Genomic DNA, 16,311 nt, shown 5'->3' with positions numbered 1-16,311 from the left:
TGATTGGTGAGTAGTTTTTCTTTTCTTTATCAGTAAGTAACCTTTTAAGATTGTTGTTGCCAAATTAAGCTAATCTAAGGGTTAAGTCATGGCAAGAGAGCTCGGACACTTGTTATGTTCCTCCTGTAATATGTGGGAAGTCAGGGACGCTTCCGATGTCCCTGACGACTACATGTGCGAGAATTGCGTCCACCTGCAGCTCCTGACAGACCGCATTGCGGCACTGGAGCTGAGGGTGGACTCACTCTGGAGCATCCACGATGCTGAGGTTGATGTGACTAGCACGGTTAGTGAGTTGGTCTTACCGCAGGTAAAGGGTACACAGCCAGATAGGGAATGGGTGACCAACAGGAAGAGCAGTGCAAGGAAGGTAGTGCAGGGGGCCCCTGCGGTCATCCCCCTGCAAAACAGATACACCGCTTTGGGTACTGTTGGGGGGGATGACTCATCAGAGGAGGGCAGCAGCAGCCAAGTTCATGGCATCGTGGGTGGCTCTGCTGCACAGGAGGGCAGGAAAAAGAGTGGGAGAGCGATAGTGATAGGGGGTTCAATTGTAAGGGGAATAGATAGACTTTTCTGCGGCCGCAACCGAGACTCCAAGATGGTATGTTGCCTCCCTGATGCAAGGGTCAAGGATGTCTCGGAGCTGGTGCAGGACATTCATATAGGTAAAAAACGGGATGAGGTCCTACGAGACAAATTTAGGGAGCGAGGAGCTAAATTAAAAAGAAGGACCTCAAAAGTAGTAATCTCAGGATTGTTACCAGTGCCACGTGCTAGTCAGAGTAGGAATCGCAGGATAGCTCAGATGAATACGTGGCTTGAGGAGTGGTGCAGAAGGGAGGGATTCAAATTCCTGGGACACTGGAACCGGTTCTGGGGGAGGTAGGACCAGTACAAACCGGACGGTCTGCACCTGGGCAGGACCGGAACCAATGTCCGAGGGGAAGTGTTTGCTAGTGCTGTTGGGGAGGAGTTAAACTAATATGGCAGGGAATGGAAATCTATGCAGGGAGACAGAGGGAAATAAAATGCAGGCAGAAGCAAAAGATAGAAAGAAGAAAAGTAAAAGTGGAGGGCTGAGAAATCTAAGGGAAAAAGCAAAAAGGGCCACTTTACAGCAAAATTCTAAAGGGGCAAAGTGTGTTAGAAAGACAAGCCTGAAGGCTCTGTGCCTCAATGCGAGGAGTATTCGGATTAAGGTGGACGAATTAACTGCGCAGATAGCAGTTAATGGTTCTGATCTAATTGGCATCACGGAGACATGGCTCCAGGGTGACCAGGGCTGGGAACTCAACATCCAGGGGTATTCAACATTTAGGAAGGATAGACAAAAAGGAAAAGGAGGCGGAGTGGCACTGCTGGTTAAAGAGGAAATTAATGCAATAGTAAGGAAGAACATTAGCTTGGATGATGTGGAATCAGTATGGGTGGAGCTACGGAATACCAAAGGGCAGAAAACGCTAGTGGGAGTTGTGTACAGACCACCAAACAGTAGTAGTGAGGTTGGGAACAGCATCAAACAAGAAATAAGGGATGCGTGCAATAAAGGTACAGCAATTATCATGGGCAACTTTAATCTACATATTGATTGGGCTAACCAAACTGGTAGCAATGCGGTGGCGGAGGATTTCCTGGAGTGTATTAGGGATGATTTTCTAGACCAATATGTCGAGGAACCAACTCGGGAGCTGGTCATCCTAGACTGGGTGATGTGTAATGAGAAAGGACTAATTAGCAATCTTGTTGTGCGAGGCCCCTTGGGGAAGAGTGACCATAACATGGTAGAATTCTTTATTAAGATGGAGCGTGATACAGTGAATTCAGAAACTAGGATCCTAAACTTTAGGAAAGGTAACTTCGATGGTTTGAGGCGTGAATTGGCTAGAATAGACTGGCAAATGATACTTAACGGGTTGACGGTGGATAGGCAATGGCAAACATTTAAAAATCACATGGATGAACTTCAGCAGTTGGACATCCTGTCTGGAGTAAAAATAAAATGGGGAAGGTGGCTCAACCGTGGCTAACAAGGAAAATTAAGGATAGTGTTAAATACAAGGAAGAGGCATATAAACTGGCCAGAAAAAGCAGCAAACCTGAGGACTGGGAGAAATTTAGAATTCAGCAGAGGAGGACAAAGGGTTTTGTTGTGTATCTGTAAAGCATGCACTCCCATGTTCCGCCATCAGCGAGCGCATTCCCTGAAGTCCCAAGGGATCCCAGCATCCCTTGGGAGCACTGTATATAAGCCGGCCCCTAAGGCCTGTTACTCACTCTGGAGTGTCTTAATAAAGTCTGAGGTCATTGTTACTTTAACCTCCTTGTGTGTAGTCTCATCTGTGTTAGGAACACAACAACTGGCGACGAGTATACGAATCCAATGCAAAGATGCAGCAAACTGTGGGGATCCTGGAGAAGTTCTCGGAGGGTGAGGACTGGGAAGCCGATGTCGAACAGTTAGACCAGTACTTTGTAGCCAACGAGCTGGACGGAGAAGGAAGCGCTGCAAAAAGGAGAGCGGTCCTCCTCACGGTCTGCGGGGCACCGACCTACAGCCTCATGAAGAATCTTCTGGCTCCGGTGAAACCCACAGATCAGTCATATGAGGAGCTGTGTACACTGGTTCGGGAGCATCTTAACGCGAGGGAGAGCGTGCTGATGGCGAGGTACCGGTTCTATAAGTACCAACGATCTGAAGGTCAGGAAGTGGCGAGTTACGTCGCCGAGCTAAGGCGACTTGCAGGACAATGTGAGTTTGATGGCTACCTGGAGCAAATGCTCAGAGACTTTGTTGTACTGGGCATTGGCCACGAGACCATCGTACGAAAACCTTTGACTGTAGAGACACCGACCCTCAGTAAGGCCATTGTGATAGCACAGGCGTTTATGTCCACCAGTGATAACACCAAACAAATCTCTCAGCACACAAGTGCTAGCAATGTTCATAAATTAACTGGAACTGTGTTTGCGAGCAAAAATGTACAAGGCAGAACCCATGAGTCTGCAACTGCCAGCAGGCCTCAGGTGACCCAGAAAACTCAGAGTCCGCAACAAAGGATGAATGCAAGGCAATTCACACCTTGTTGGCGTTGTGGAGGCTTCCATTCAGTCTATTCATGCCTCTTCAAAGGATATGTTTGCAAGAGCTGTGGAACAATGGGGGCAAGCTCTGCAAAACCTGCTAATCACCACGTGGCAGAGGAAGATCGGTCCATGGTGGATCAAAGCAATTTCGAGCCTCAGAGAGAGGAGGCAGATGCTGAAGTACACGGGGTGCACACATTTTCGACGAAATGTCCACCTATAATGCTGAACGTAAAATGGAATGGCTTACCCGTAGCCATAGAACTGGACACTGGCGCTAGCCAATCCATCATGAGTAAAAAGATGTTTGAGAGACTGTGGTGCAACAAGGCATTCAGACCACCCCTGAGCCCCATCCACACGAAACTGAGAACGTACACCAAAGAGCTGATCACTGTCCTGGGCAGCACCATGGTCAAGGTTATCTACGAGGGCACGGTGCACGAACTGCCACTCTGGATTGTCCCGGGCGATGGCCCCACACTGCTTGGCAGAAGCTGGCTGGGAAAAATCCGCTGGAACTGGGATGACATCTGAGCGCTATCACATGTCGATGAGGCCTCATGTACCCAGGTTCTTAACAAATTTCCTTCCCTTTTTGAGCCAGGCATTGGAAACTTTTCCGGGGCGAAGGTGCGGATCCACTTCGTCCCAGAGGCACGACCCATTCACCACAAGGCCCGAGCGGTACCTCACATGATGAGGGTGAGAGTGGAAATCGAGCTGGACAGGCTGCAATGCAAGGGCATCACCTCCCCGGTGCAATTCAGCGAGTGGGCCAGCCCGATTGTTCCAGTACTCAAAAGTGATGGCACGGTCAGGATTTGCGGTGATTATAAAGTAAGTATTAATCGTTTCTCGCTACAGGACCAATACCCGCCACCTAAGGCAGACGACCTATTTGCAACGCTGGCAGGAGGCAAGATGTTCACCAAGCTCGACCTGACTTCGGCCTACATGACGCAGGAGCTGGAGGGGTCTTTGAAGGGCCTCACCTGCATCAACACGCACAAGGGACTGTTCATCTACAACAGATGCCCGTTTGGAATTCGGTCAGCTGCAGCGATCTTCCAGTGAAACATGGAGAGCCTACTCAAGTCGATACCATGTACGGTGGTTTTTCAGGACACCATATTGGTCACGGGTTGGGACACCGTCGAGCACCTACAAAACCTGGAGGAGGTCCTCCAGCGACTGAATCGTGTAGGGCTGCGGCTGAAGAGGTCGAAATGCGTCTTCATGGCAACAGACGCCAAGACAGAGGCTACCAGGAACGCGCCTAGGCCACAGAACGTCACGGAGCTGCGGTCGTTCCTGGGACGACTCAACTATTTTGGTAACTTCCTACCGGGGTTAAGCACCCTCTTAGAGCCCCTACATGTATTAAGGTGAGAACAGGGCATGGGGAAAAAACCAAGTAATTGCTTGTGAGAAAGCCAGAAACATTTTATGCTCCAACAAGCTGCTTGTATTGTATAATCCGTGTAAACGACTTCTGCTAGCATGTGATGCGTCGTCGTACGGAGTCGGGTGTGTATTACAACAAGCTAACGTTGCAGGGAAGTTGCAACCTGTCGCCAATGCTTCCAGGAGCTTGTCTAAGGCCGAGAGGGTCGACAGCATGATTGAGAAAGACGCATTAGCGTGTGTGTTTGGGGTAAAGAAAATGCATCAGTACCCGTTAGGCCTCAAATTTGAGCTGGAAACCGATCACAAGCCCCTCATATCCCTGTTCGCTGAAAACAAGGGGATAGATACTAATGCCTCAGCCTGCATACAAAGGTGGGCACTTGCGTTATCAGCGTATAACTATACCACCCGCTACAGGCCAGCTACCAAGAACTGTGCGGATGCTCTCAATCGGCTACCATTGCCCATCACAGAGGTGGAAATGGCGCAGCCTGCAAACTTGTTGATGGTGGCACAGCCCGCAGACTTGTTGATGGTCATGGAAGTGTTTGAAAATTATAAATCACCTGTCACAGCCTGCCAGATTCGGACTTGGACCAGCCAAGATCCTCTGCTGTCCCTAGTAAAAGAATGTGTACTGCATGGGAGCTGGGCCAGCATCCCCGTTGAAATGCAAGAGCTAATCAAGCCGTTCCAGCAGCGAAATGACGAGCTGTCCATTCAGGCAGACTGTTGTGGGGTAACTGCATAGTGCTACCCAAAAAGGGCAGGGAGACGTAAATCTCGGATCTCCACAGCACACACCCGGGTATAGTAACGATGAAAGTGATAGCCAGATCACACGTGTGGTGGCCCGGTATTGACCCTGACTTAGAGTCCTGTGTACGGCAATGCAGCGTGTGTGCTCAGTTGAGCAACGCGCCCAGAGAGGCACCACATGGTCGAGGATCCACGTCGACTATGCGGGTCCATTTCTCGGTAAAATGTTCCTGGTGGTGGTGGATGCTTTTTCAAAATGGATTTATTGTGAAATAATGTCGGGAGTTACCGCCACCGCCACCGCCGCCATTGAAAGCCTGAGGGCCATGTTTGCCACCCACGGCCTGCCTGACATACTGGTTAGTGACACCAGCGCCGAATTTAAAGAATTCATAACCCACAATGCTATAGAAACATAGAAACATAGAAAATAGGTGCAGGAGTAGGCCATTCAGCCCTTCTAGCCTGCATCGCCATTCAATGAGTTCATGGCTGAACATGCAACTTCAGTACCCCATTCCTGCTTTCTCGCCATACCCCTTGATCCCCCTATTAGTAAGGACTACATCTAACTCCTTTTTGAATATATTTAGTGAATTGGCCTCAACAACTTTCTGTGGTAGAGAATTCCACAGGTTCACCACTCTCTGGGTGAAGAAGTTCCTCCTCATCTCGGTCTTAAATGGCTTACCCCTTATCCATAGACTGTGACCCCTGGTTCTGGACTTCCCCAACATTGGGAACATTCTTCCTGCATCTAACCTGTCTAAACCCATCAGAATTTTAAACGTTTCTATGAGGTCCCCTCTCATTCTTCTGAACTCCAGTGAATACAAGCCCAGTTGATCCAGTCTTTCTTGATAGGTCAGTCCCGCCATCCCGGGAATCAGTCTGGTGAACCTTCGCTGCACTCCGTCAATAGCAAGAATGTCCTTCCTTAGGTTAGGAAACCAAAACTGTACACAATACTCCAGGTGTGGCCTCACCAAGGCCCTGTACAACTGTAGCAACACCTCCCTGCCCCTGTACTCAAATCCCCTCGCTATGAAGGCCAACATGCCATTTGCTTTCTTAACTGCCTGCTGTACCTGCATGCCAACCTTCAATGACTGATATACCATGACAGCCAGGTCTCGTTGCACCTCCCCTTTTCCTAATCTGTCACCATTCAGATAATAGTCTGTCTTTCTGTTTTTACCACCAAAGTGGATAACCTCACATTTATCCACATTATACTTCATCTGCCATGCATTTGCCCACTCACTTAACCTATCCAAGTCGCTCTGCAGCCTCATAGCATCCTCCTCGCAGCTCACACTGCCACCTAACTTAGTGTCATCTGCAAATTTGGAGATGCTACATTTAATCCCCTCGTCTAAATCATTAATGTACAGTGTAAACAGCTGGGGCCCCAGCACAGAACCTTGCGGTACCCCACTAGTCACCGCCTGCCATTCTGAAAAGTACCCATTTACTCCTACTCTTTGCTTCCTGTCTGACAACCAGTTCTCAATCCATGTCAGCACACTACCCCCAATCCCATGTGCTTTAACTTTGCACATTAATCTCTTGTGTGGGACCTTGTCAAAAGCCTTCTGAAAGTCCAAATATACCACATCAACTGGTTCTCCCTTGTCCACTCTACTGGAAACATCCTCAAAAAATTCTAGAAGATTTGTCACGCATGATTTCCCTTTCACAAATCCATGCTGACTTGGACCTATCATGTCACCTCTTTCCAAATGCGCTGCTATGACATCCTTAATAATTGATTCCATCATCTTACCCACTACCGATGTCAGTCTGACCGGTCTATAATTCCCTGTTTTCTCTCTCCCTCCTTTTTTAAAAAGTGAGATTACATTGGCTACCCTCCACTCAATAGGAACTGATCCAGAGTCAATGGAATGTTGGAAAATGACTGTCAATGCATCCGCTATTTCCAAGGCCACCTCCTTAAGTACTCTGGGATGCAGTCCATCAGGCCCTGGGGATTTATCGGCCTTCAATCCCATTAATTTCCCCAACACAATTTCCCGACTAATAAGGATTTCCCTCAGTTCCTCCTCCTTACTAGACCCTCTGACCCCTCTTATATCCGGAAGGTTGTTAGTGTCCTCCTTAGTGAATACCGAACCAAAGTACTTGTTCAATTGGTCCGCCATTTCTTTGTTCCCCGTTATCACTTCCCCTGATTCTGACTGCAGGGGACCTACGTTTGTCTTTACTAACCTATTTTTCTTTACATAGCTGTAGAAACCTTTGCAATCGGTCTTAATGTTCCCTGCAAGCTTCTTCTTGTACTCCATTTTCCCTGCCCTAATCAAACCCTTTGTCCTCCTCTACTGAGTTCTAAATTTCTCCCAGTCTCCGGGTTCACTGCTATTTCTGGCCAATTTGTATGCCACTTCCTTTGCTTTAATACTATCCCTGATTTCCCTTGATAGCCACGGTTGAGTCACCTTCCCTTTTTTATTTTTACGACAGACAGGAATGTACAATTGTTGTAGTTCATCCATGCGGTCTCTAAATGTCTGCCATTGCCCATCCACAGTCAACCCCTTAAGTATCATTCGCCAATCAATCCCAGCCAATTCACGCCTCATACCTTCAAAGTTAGCCTTCTTTAAATTCTGGACCATGGTCTCTGAATTAACTGTTTCATTCTCCATCCTAATGCAGAATTCCACCATATTATGGTCACTCTTCCCCAAGGGGCCTCGCACAACGGGATTGCTAATTAATCTTCTCTTGTTACACAACACCCAGTCTAAGATGGCCTCCCCCCTGGTTGGTTCCTCGACATATTGGTCTAGAAAACCATCCCTTATGCACTCCAGGAAATCCTCCTCCACCGTATTGCTTCCAGTTTGGTTAGCCCAATCTATGTGCATATTAAAGTCACCCATTATAACTGCTGCACCCTTATTGCATGCAGCCCTAATTTCCTGTTTGATGCCCTCCACAACATCACTACTACTATTTGAAGGTCTGTACACAACTCCCACTAACGTTTTTTGCCCTTTTGTGTTCTGCAGCTCTACCCATATAGATTCCACATCATCCAAGCTAATGTCCATTCTAACTATTGCATTAATCTCCTCTTTAACCAGCAATGCTACCCCACCTCCTTTTCCTTTTATTCTATCCTTCCTGAATGTTGAATACTCCTGGATGTTGAGTTCCCAGTCCTGATCATCCTGGAGCCACGTCTCCGTAATCCTAATCACATCATATTTGTTAACATCTATTTGCACAGTTAATTCATCCACCTTATTACGGATACTCCTTGCATTAAGACACAAAGCCTTCAGGCTTGTTTTTTTAACACCCTTTGTCCTTTTAGAATTTTGCTGTGCAGTGGCCCTTTTTGTTTTTTGTCTTGGGTTTCTCTGCCCTCCACTTTTCCTCATCTCCTTTCTGTCTTTTGCTTCTGTCTCCATTTTGTTTCCCTCTGTCTCCCTGCATTGGTTCCCATCCCCCTGCCATATTAGTTTAACTCCTCCCCAACAGCACTAGCAAACACTCCCCCTAGGACATTGGTTCCGGTCCTGCCCAGGTGCAGACCGTCTGCTTTGTACTGGTCCCACCTTCCCCAGAACCGGTTCCAATGCCCCAGGAATTTGAATCCCTCCCTGCTGCAGCACTGCTCAAGCCACGTATTCATCTGCGCTATCCTGCGATTCCTACTCTGACTAGCACGTGGCACTGGTAGCAATCCCGAGATTACTACTTTTGAGGTGCTACTTTTTAATTTAGCTCCTAGCTCCTTAAATTCGTTTCGTAGGACCTCATCCCTTTTTTTACCAATGTCGTTGGTATCAATGTGCACCACGACAACTGGCTGTTCTCCCTCCATTTTTAGAATGTCCTGCACCCGCTCCGAGACATCCTTGACCCTTGCACCAGGGAGGCAACATACCATCCTGGAGTCTCGGTTGCGGCCGCAGAAACGCCTATCTATTCCCCTTACAATTGAATCCCCTATCACTATCGCTCTCCCACTCTTTTTCCTGCCCTCCTGTGCAACAGAGCCAGCCATGGTGCCATGAACTTGGCTGCTGCTGCCCTCCCCTGATGAGTCATCCCCCTCAACAGTACTCAAAGCAGTGTATCTGTTTTGCAGGGGGATGACCACAGGGGACCCCTGCACTACCTTCCTTGCACTGCTCTTTCTGATGGTCTTCCATTCCCTATCTAGCTGTGGACCCTTCACCTGAGGTAAGACCAACTCGCTACACGTGATACTCACGTCATTCTCAGCATCGTGGATGCTCCAGAGTGAATCCACCCTCAGCTCCAACTCCGCAACGCGGTCCGTCAGGAGCTCGAGGGGAATACACTTCCCGCACACGTAGTCGTCAGGTACACTGGAGTCGTCCCTGAGTTCCCACATGGTACAGGAGGAGCATAACACGCCACCGAGCTGTCCTGCCATGACTTAACCCTCAGATAAGCAACAACAATGCTAAAGTTTACTCACTGTTATAGAAGAGAAGAAAAAAAAAACTACTCACCAATCACCAGCCAATCACTTACCCCTTTGGCTGTGACGTCACTTTTATGTTTCTTTCTACTTCTTTTTTGCCTTCTCCCTGTCGCTGCACAAGTACGCCTTTCATAGGCCTCCGACCTAACATGTCACCTCGCCCCGTTTAAACCAGCCTCCGATGGGCAGGCAGAGTGGGCAGTAGAAACAATCAAACAGAGCCTTAAATGAATCACAGAAGGCTCACTCCAAACCCGCCTGTCCCGAGTACTGCTCAGCTACCGCACGAGACCCCACTCGCTCACAGGGGTGCCCCCGGCTGAGCTACTCATGAAAAGGACACTTAAAACCAGACTCTTGCTGGTTCACCCCAACCTGCATAATCAGGTAGGGAGCAGGCGGCAGCAACAAAATGTAAACGATGGTCACGCCACTGTGTCATGGGAAATTGATCTGAATGACCCTGTGTATGTGCTAAACTATAGACATGGTCCCAAGTGGATCACGGGCACAGTGATAGCTAAAGAAGGGAGCAGGGTGTTTGTAGTCAAACTAGACAATGGACAAATTTTCAGAAAGCACCCGGACTAAACGCGGCTGCGGTTCACAGACTGCCCTGAACAACCCACAGCAGACACCACCTTTTTCGAGCCCACAACACACACCCAAAGGATCAACGACACCACCCCGGAGCAGGAAATCAAACCCATCACACCCAACAGCCCAGCAAGGCCAGTCTCACCCAGCAGCGATACAGGGCCAACAATACGCCAGCCCAGCAAGGGCACAGCCAACACACCAGAACAGACATTTGTACCGAGGCGGTCCACCACGGCAAGAAAGGCTCCCGACCGCCTCACCTTGTAAATAGTTTTCACTTTGACTTTGCGGGGGGCAATGTTGTATATCTGTAAAGCATGCACTCCCATGTTCCGCCACCAGGGAGCGCATCCCCTGAATTCCCAAGGGATCCCAGCATCCCTTGGGAGCACTGTATATAAGCCGGCCCCTAAGGCCTGTTACTCACTCTGGAGTGTCTAATAAAGACTGAGGTCACTGTTACTTTAACCTCCCTGTGTAGTCTCATCTGTGTTAGGAACACAACAGGTTTGATTACGAGGGGGAAAATAGAGTACGAGAAGAAGCTTGCCGGGAACATAAAAACTGACTGCAAAAGCTTCTTTCGATATGTGAAGAGAAAAAGATTAGTGAAGACAAACATAGGTCCCTTGTAGTCCGATTCAGGTGAATTCATAATGGGGAACAAAGAAATGGCAGACCGATTGAACAAATACTTTTTTTTTTGTCTTCACGAAGGAAGACACAAATAACCTTCCGGAAGTACTAGGGAACCGAGGGTCTACTGAGAAGGAGGAACTGAAGGATATCCTTACTGGCGGGAAATTGTGTTAGGGAAATTGATGGGATTGAAGGTCGATAAATCCCCAGGACCTGGTAGTCTGCATCCCAGAGTACTTAAGGAATTGGCCATAGAAATAGTGGATGCATTGGTGATCATTTTCCAACATTCTATCGACTCTGGATTAGTTCCTATGGACTGGAGGGTAGCTAATGTAACACCACTTTTTAAAAAGGGAGGGAGAGAGAAAGCGGGTAATTATAGACGGGTTAGCCTGACATCAGTAGTGGGGAAAATGTTGGAATCAATTATTAAGGATGAAATAGCAGCGCATTTGGAAAGCAGTGACAGGATCGGTCCAAGTCAGCATGGATTTATGAAGGGGAAATCATGCTTGACAAATCTTCTGTAATTTTTTAAGGATGTAACTAGTAGAGTGGACAAGGGAGAACCAGTGGATGTGGTGTATTTGGACTTTCAAAAGGCTTTTGACAAGGTCCCACACAAGAGACTGGTGTGCAAAATCAAAGCACAAAGTATTGGGAGTAATATACTGACGTGGATAGAGAACTGATTGGCAGACAGGAAGCAGATAGTCGGGATAAACGGGTCCTTTTCAGAATGGCAGGCAGACTAGTGGAGTGCCGCAGGGCTCAGTGCTGGGACCCCAGCTCTTTACCATATACATTAATGATTTAGATAAAGGAATTGAGTGTAATATCTCCAAGTTTGCAGATGACACTAAACTGGGTGGCGGTGTGAGCTGTGAGGGGGATGCTAAGAGGCTGCAGGGTGACTTGGACAGGTTAGGTGAGTGGGCAAATGCATGGCAGATGCAGTATAATGTGGATAAATGTGAGGTTATCCACTTTGGGGGCAAAAACGCGAAGACAGAATATTATCTGAATGGCGGCAGATTAGGAAAAGGGGAGGTGCAACGAGAGCTGGTTCATCAGTCATTGAAAATTGGCATACAGGTACAGCAGGCGGTGAAGAAGGCAAATGGTATCTTGGCCTTCATAGCTAGGGGATTTGACTATAGGAACGGGGAGGTCTTACTGCAGTTGTACAGAGCTTTGGTGAGGCCTCACCAGGAATATTGTGTTCAGTTTTGGTCTCCTAATCTAAGGAAGTGCAGCGAAGGTTCACCAGACTGATTCCCAGGATGGCTGGACTGACATATGAGGAGAGACTGGATCAACTGGGCCTTTATACATTGGAGTTTAGAAGGATGAGAGGGGATCTCATAGAAATATATAAGATTCTGACGAAACGGGACAGGTTAGATGCGGGTAGATTGTTCCCGATGTTGGGGAAATCCAGAACCAGGGGACACAGTCTTAGGATAAGGGATCGGCCATTTAGGACTGAGATGAGGAGAAACTTCTTCACTCAGAGAGTTGTTAACCTGTGGAATTCCCTACTGCAGAGAGTTGTTGATACCAGTTCATTGGATATATTCAAGAGAGAGTTAGATATGGCCCTTACAGCTAAGGGGATCAAGGGGTATGGAGAGAAAGCAGGAAAGAGGTACTGAGGGAATGCTCAGCCATGATCTTATTGAATGGTAGTGCAAGCTCGAAGGGTCGAATGTCCTGCTCCTGCACCTATTTTCATTATTTCTATGTTTCTAATTCAAATTTCTAGGAGGGTTTAAACTAAAAAGGCAGGGGGATGGGAATCTATGCAGGGAGGCAGAGGGAAGTAAAAAGGGGGCAGAAGCAAACGGTAGGAAGGAGAAAAGCAAGAGTGGAGGGCAGAGAAATCAAGGGCAAAAATCAAAAGGGGCCACATTGCAACATAATTCTAAAAGGACAAAAAGTGTTAACAAAGCAAGCCTGAAAGCTCTGAGTCTCAATACGAGGAGCATTCGTAATAAGGTGGATGAATTGACTGCACAGATAGCTGTTAACGGATATGATGTATTTGGGATTACGGAGACATGGCTCCAAGGTAACCAAGGCTGGGAATTCAACATCCAGGGGTATTCAATATTCAGGAATGACTGACAGGAAAGAAAAGGAGGTGGGGTAGCGATACTGGTTAAAGAGGAGATTAACGCAATAGTAAGGAAGTACATTCGCGTGGATGATATGGAATCGATATGGGTAGAGCTGCGAAATACAAAAAGGCAGAAAACGTTAGTGGGAGTTGTGTACAGACCACCAAACAGTAGTAGGGAGGTTGGGGATGGCATCAAACAGGAAATTAGGGACGCGTGCAATAAAGGTACAGCAGTTATCATGGGTGACTTTAATCTGCATATTGATTGGGCTAACCAAACTGTAGCAGTACTGTGGAGGAGGATTTCCTGGAGTGTATAAGGAATGGTTTTCTAGAACAATATGTCAAGGAACCAACTAGAGAGCAGGCCATCCTAGACTGGGTGTTGTGTAACTAGAGAGGATTAGTTAGCAATCTGGTCGTGCGGGGTCCCTTGGGGAAGAGTGACCATAATATGGTAGAGTTCTTCATTAAGATGGAGAGTGACAGTTAATTCAGAGACTAGGGTCCTGAACTTGAAAGGTAACTTTGATGGTATGAGACGTAAATTGGCTAGGATAGACTGGCGAATGATACTTAAAGGGTTGACGGTGGATAGGCAATGGCACACATTTAAAGATCACATGGATGAACTTCAACAATTGTACATCCCTGTCTGGCATAAAAATAAAACGGGGAAGGTGGCTTAACTGTGTCTAACAAGGGAAATTAGGAATAGTGTTAAATCCAAGGAAGAGGCATATAAATTGGCCAGAAAAAACAGCAAACCTGAGGACTGGGAGAAATTTAGAATTCAACAAAGGGTTTAATTAGGAGGGGGAAAATAGAGTATGAGAGTAAGCTTGCAGGGAACATAAAAACTGACTGCAAAAGCTTCGATAGATATGTGAAGAGAAAAAGATTAGTGAAGACTAATGTAGGTCCCTTGCAGTCAGAATCAGGGGAATTCATAATGGGGAACAAGGAAATGGCAGATCAATTGAACAAATACTTTGGTTCTGTCTTCACAAAGGAAAACACGAGTAACCTCCCGAAAATACTAGGGGACCGAGGGTCTAGCGAGAAGGGGGAACTGAGGGAAATCCTTGTTAGTCAGGAAATGGTGTTCGGGAAATTGAAGGGACTGAAGGCCAATAAATCCCCAGGACCTGATAGTCTGCATCCCAGAGTACTTAAGGAAGTGGCCCTAGAAATAGTAGATGCATTGGTGGTCATTTTCCAACATTCCATGGACTTTGGTTCCGTTTCTTTGGATTGGAGGGTAGCTAAGGTAACCCTACTTTTTAAAAAAAGGAGGAAGGGAGAAAACAGTGAATTATAGACCGGTTAGTCTGACATCGGTGATGGGGAAAATGCTGGAATCAATTATTAAAAATGTAATAGCACCGCATTTGGAAAGCAGTGACAGGATCGGTCCAAGTCAACATGGATTTTTGAAAGGGAAATCATGCTTGACAAATCTGCTAGAGTTTTTTGAGGATGTAACTTGTCGAGTGGATGAGGGAGAACCTGTGAATGTGGTGTATTTGGACTTTCAAAAGGCTTTTGACAAGGTCCCACACAAGAGATTAGTGTGCAAAAGTAAGGCACATGGTATTGGGGGTAATGTATTGATGTGGATGAAGAACTGGTTGGCAGACAGGAAGCAAAGAGTGGGAATAAACGGGTCCTTTTCAAAATGGCAGGCAGTGACTAGTGGGGTGCGCAAGGTTCAGTGCTGGGTCCCCAGCTATTTACAATACACATTATTGATTTAGACAAAGGAATTGAATGTAATATCTCCAAGTTTGCAGATGACACTAAACTGGGTGGCAGTGCGAGCTGCGAGGAGGATGCTAGGAAGCAGCAAGGGGACTTGGACAGGTTAGGTGAAAGGGCAAATGAATGGCAGATGCAGTATAATGTGGATAAGTGTGAGGTTATCCACTTTGGTGGCAAAAACAGGAAGGCAGAATATTATCTGAATGGTGACAGATTAGTAAAAGGGGAGGTGCAACGAGACCTGGGTGTGATGATACATCAGGCATTGAAGGTAGGCATACAGGTACAGCAGGCAGTAAAGAAAGCAAATGGCATGCTGGTCTTCAAAGCGAGGGGATTTGAGTATAGGAGCAGGGAGGTCTTACTGCAGGGCCTTGGTGAGACCACACCTTGAGAATTGTGTGCAGTTTTGGTCTCTTAATCTGAGGAAGGACATTCTTGCTATTGAGGGAGTGCAGTGAAGGTTCACCAAACTGATTCCCGGGATGGCAGGACTGACAAAAGAAGAAAGACTGGATCGACTAGGCTTATATTCACTGGAATTTAGAAGAATGAGAGGGGATTTTATAGAAACATATAAAATTCTGATGGGATTGGACAGGTTAGATGCAGGAAGAACGTTCCCGATGTTGGGGAAGTCCAGAACCAGGGGTCACAGTCTAAGGATAAGGGGTAAGCCATTTAGGACCGAGATGAGGAGAAATTTCTTCACTCAGAGAATTGTGAACCTGTGGAATTCTCTACGACAGAAAGCTGTTGAGGCCAATTCGTTAGATATATTCAAAAGGAAGTTAGATGTGGCCCTTATGGCTAAAGGGATCAAAGGGTATGGAGAGAAAGCTGGAATGGGATTCTGAAGTGCATGATCGGCCATGATCATATTGAATGGTGATGCAGGCTTGAAGGGCCGAATGGCTTCTCCTGCACCTACTTTCTATGTTTCTATATTTCTATGTTTCATGCCGCCTCTAGTTCTTTTGCCAATCACCTCAAATCGGTGCGCTCTGGTTATCGCCCCTTCAGCCACTGGAAACAGTTTCTCTTTATTTACTTTGTTTAAACCTTTCATGACTTTAAACACTCGATCAAATCTTCTCTTAACCTTCTCCGCTCCAAGGAGAGCAACACCAGCTTCTCCAGTCTATCCATGCAATTGTGTTTCCTCATCCCTGGAACCATTCTCGTAAATCTCTTCTCTACCCTCAGTTTTGTCCTTATTTAAAATAATTCTGGGAATTTATTGTTAATTAGCAAAATTTGCATCAATTTGGGAAGCAAAGTAGAGTCGGTTAGAGTCAGAGAGTTTCTCTGCAGTACAGGCTGAGGAGCTGGAAGATGCAAAGCTGTGGTGTGACAGCACCACCACTGGCAGAAGAGTGTAATTGCAGTGTGACGAGTTTACACAGCAGTTACCATTCTAAATGTGGACACAGGAATTTAT

The 16,311-nt window shown here is 46.9% G+C and overlaps 1 pseudogene; it reads left to right on the top strand.

The window, feature by feature from the left end:
* The window catches only part of LOC139269265 (ABC-type oligopeptide transporter ABCB9-like), a 37,585-nt pseudogene that overhangs the window by 1,111 nt on the left and 20,163 nt on the right, over positions 1-16,311 (top strand).

Source organism: Pristiophorus japonicus, chromosome 8 (genome assembly GCF_044704955.1).
Source record: "Pristiophorus japonicus isolate sPriJap1 chromosome 8, sPriJap1.hap1, whole genome shotgun sequence".
Lineage (NCBI taxonomy): Eukaryota > Metazoa > Chordata > Chondrichthyes > Pristiophoridae > Pristiophorus > Pristiophorus japonicus.
The sequence above is the reverse complement of the archived record's forward strand: the minus strand, read 5'-3'. Positions and strand labels throughout refer to the sequence as shown.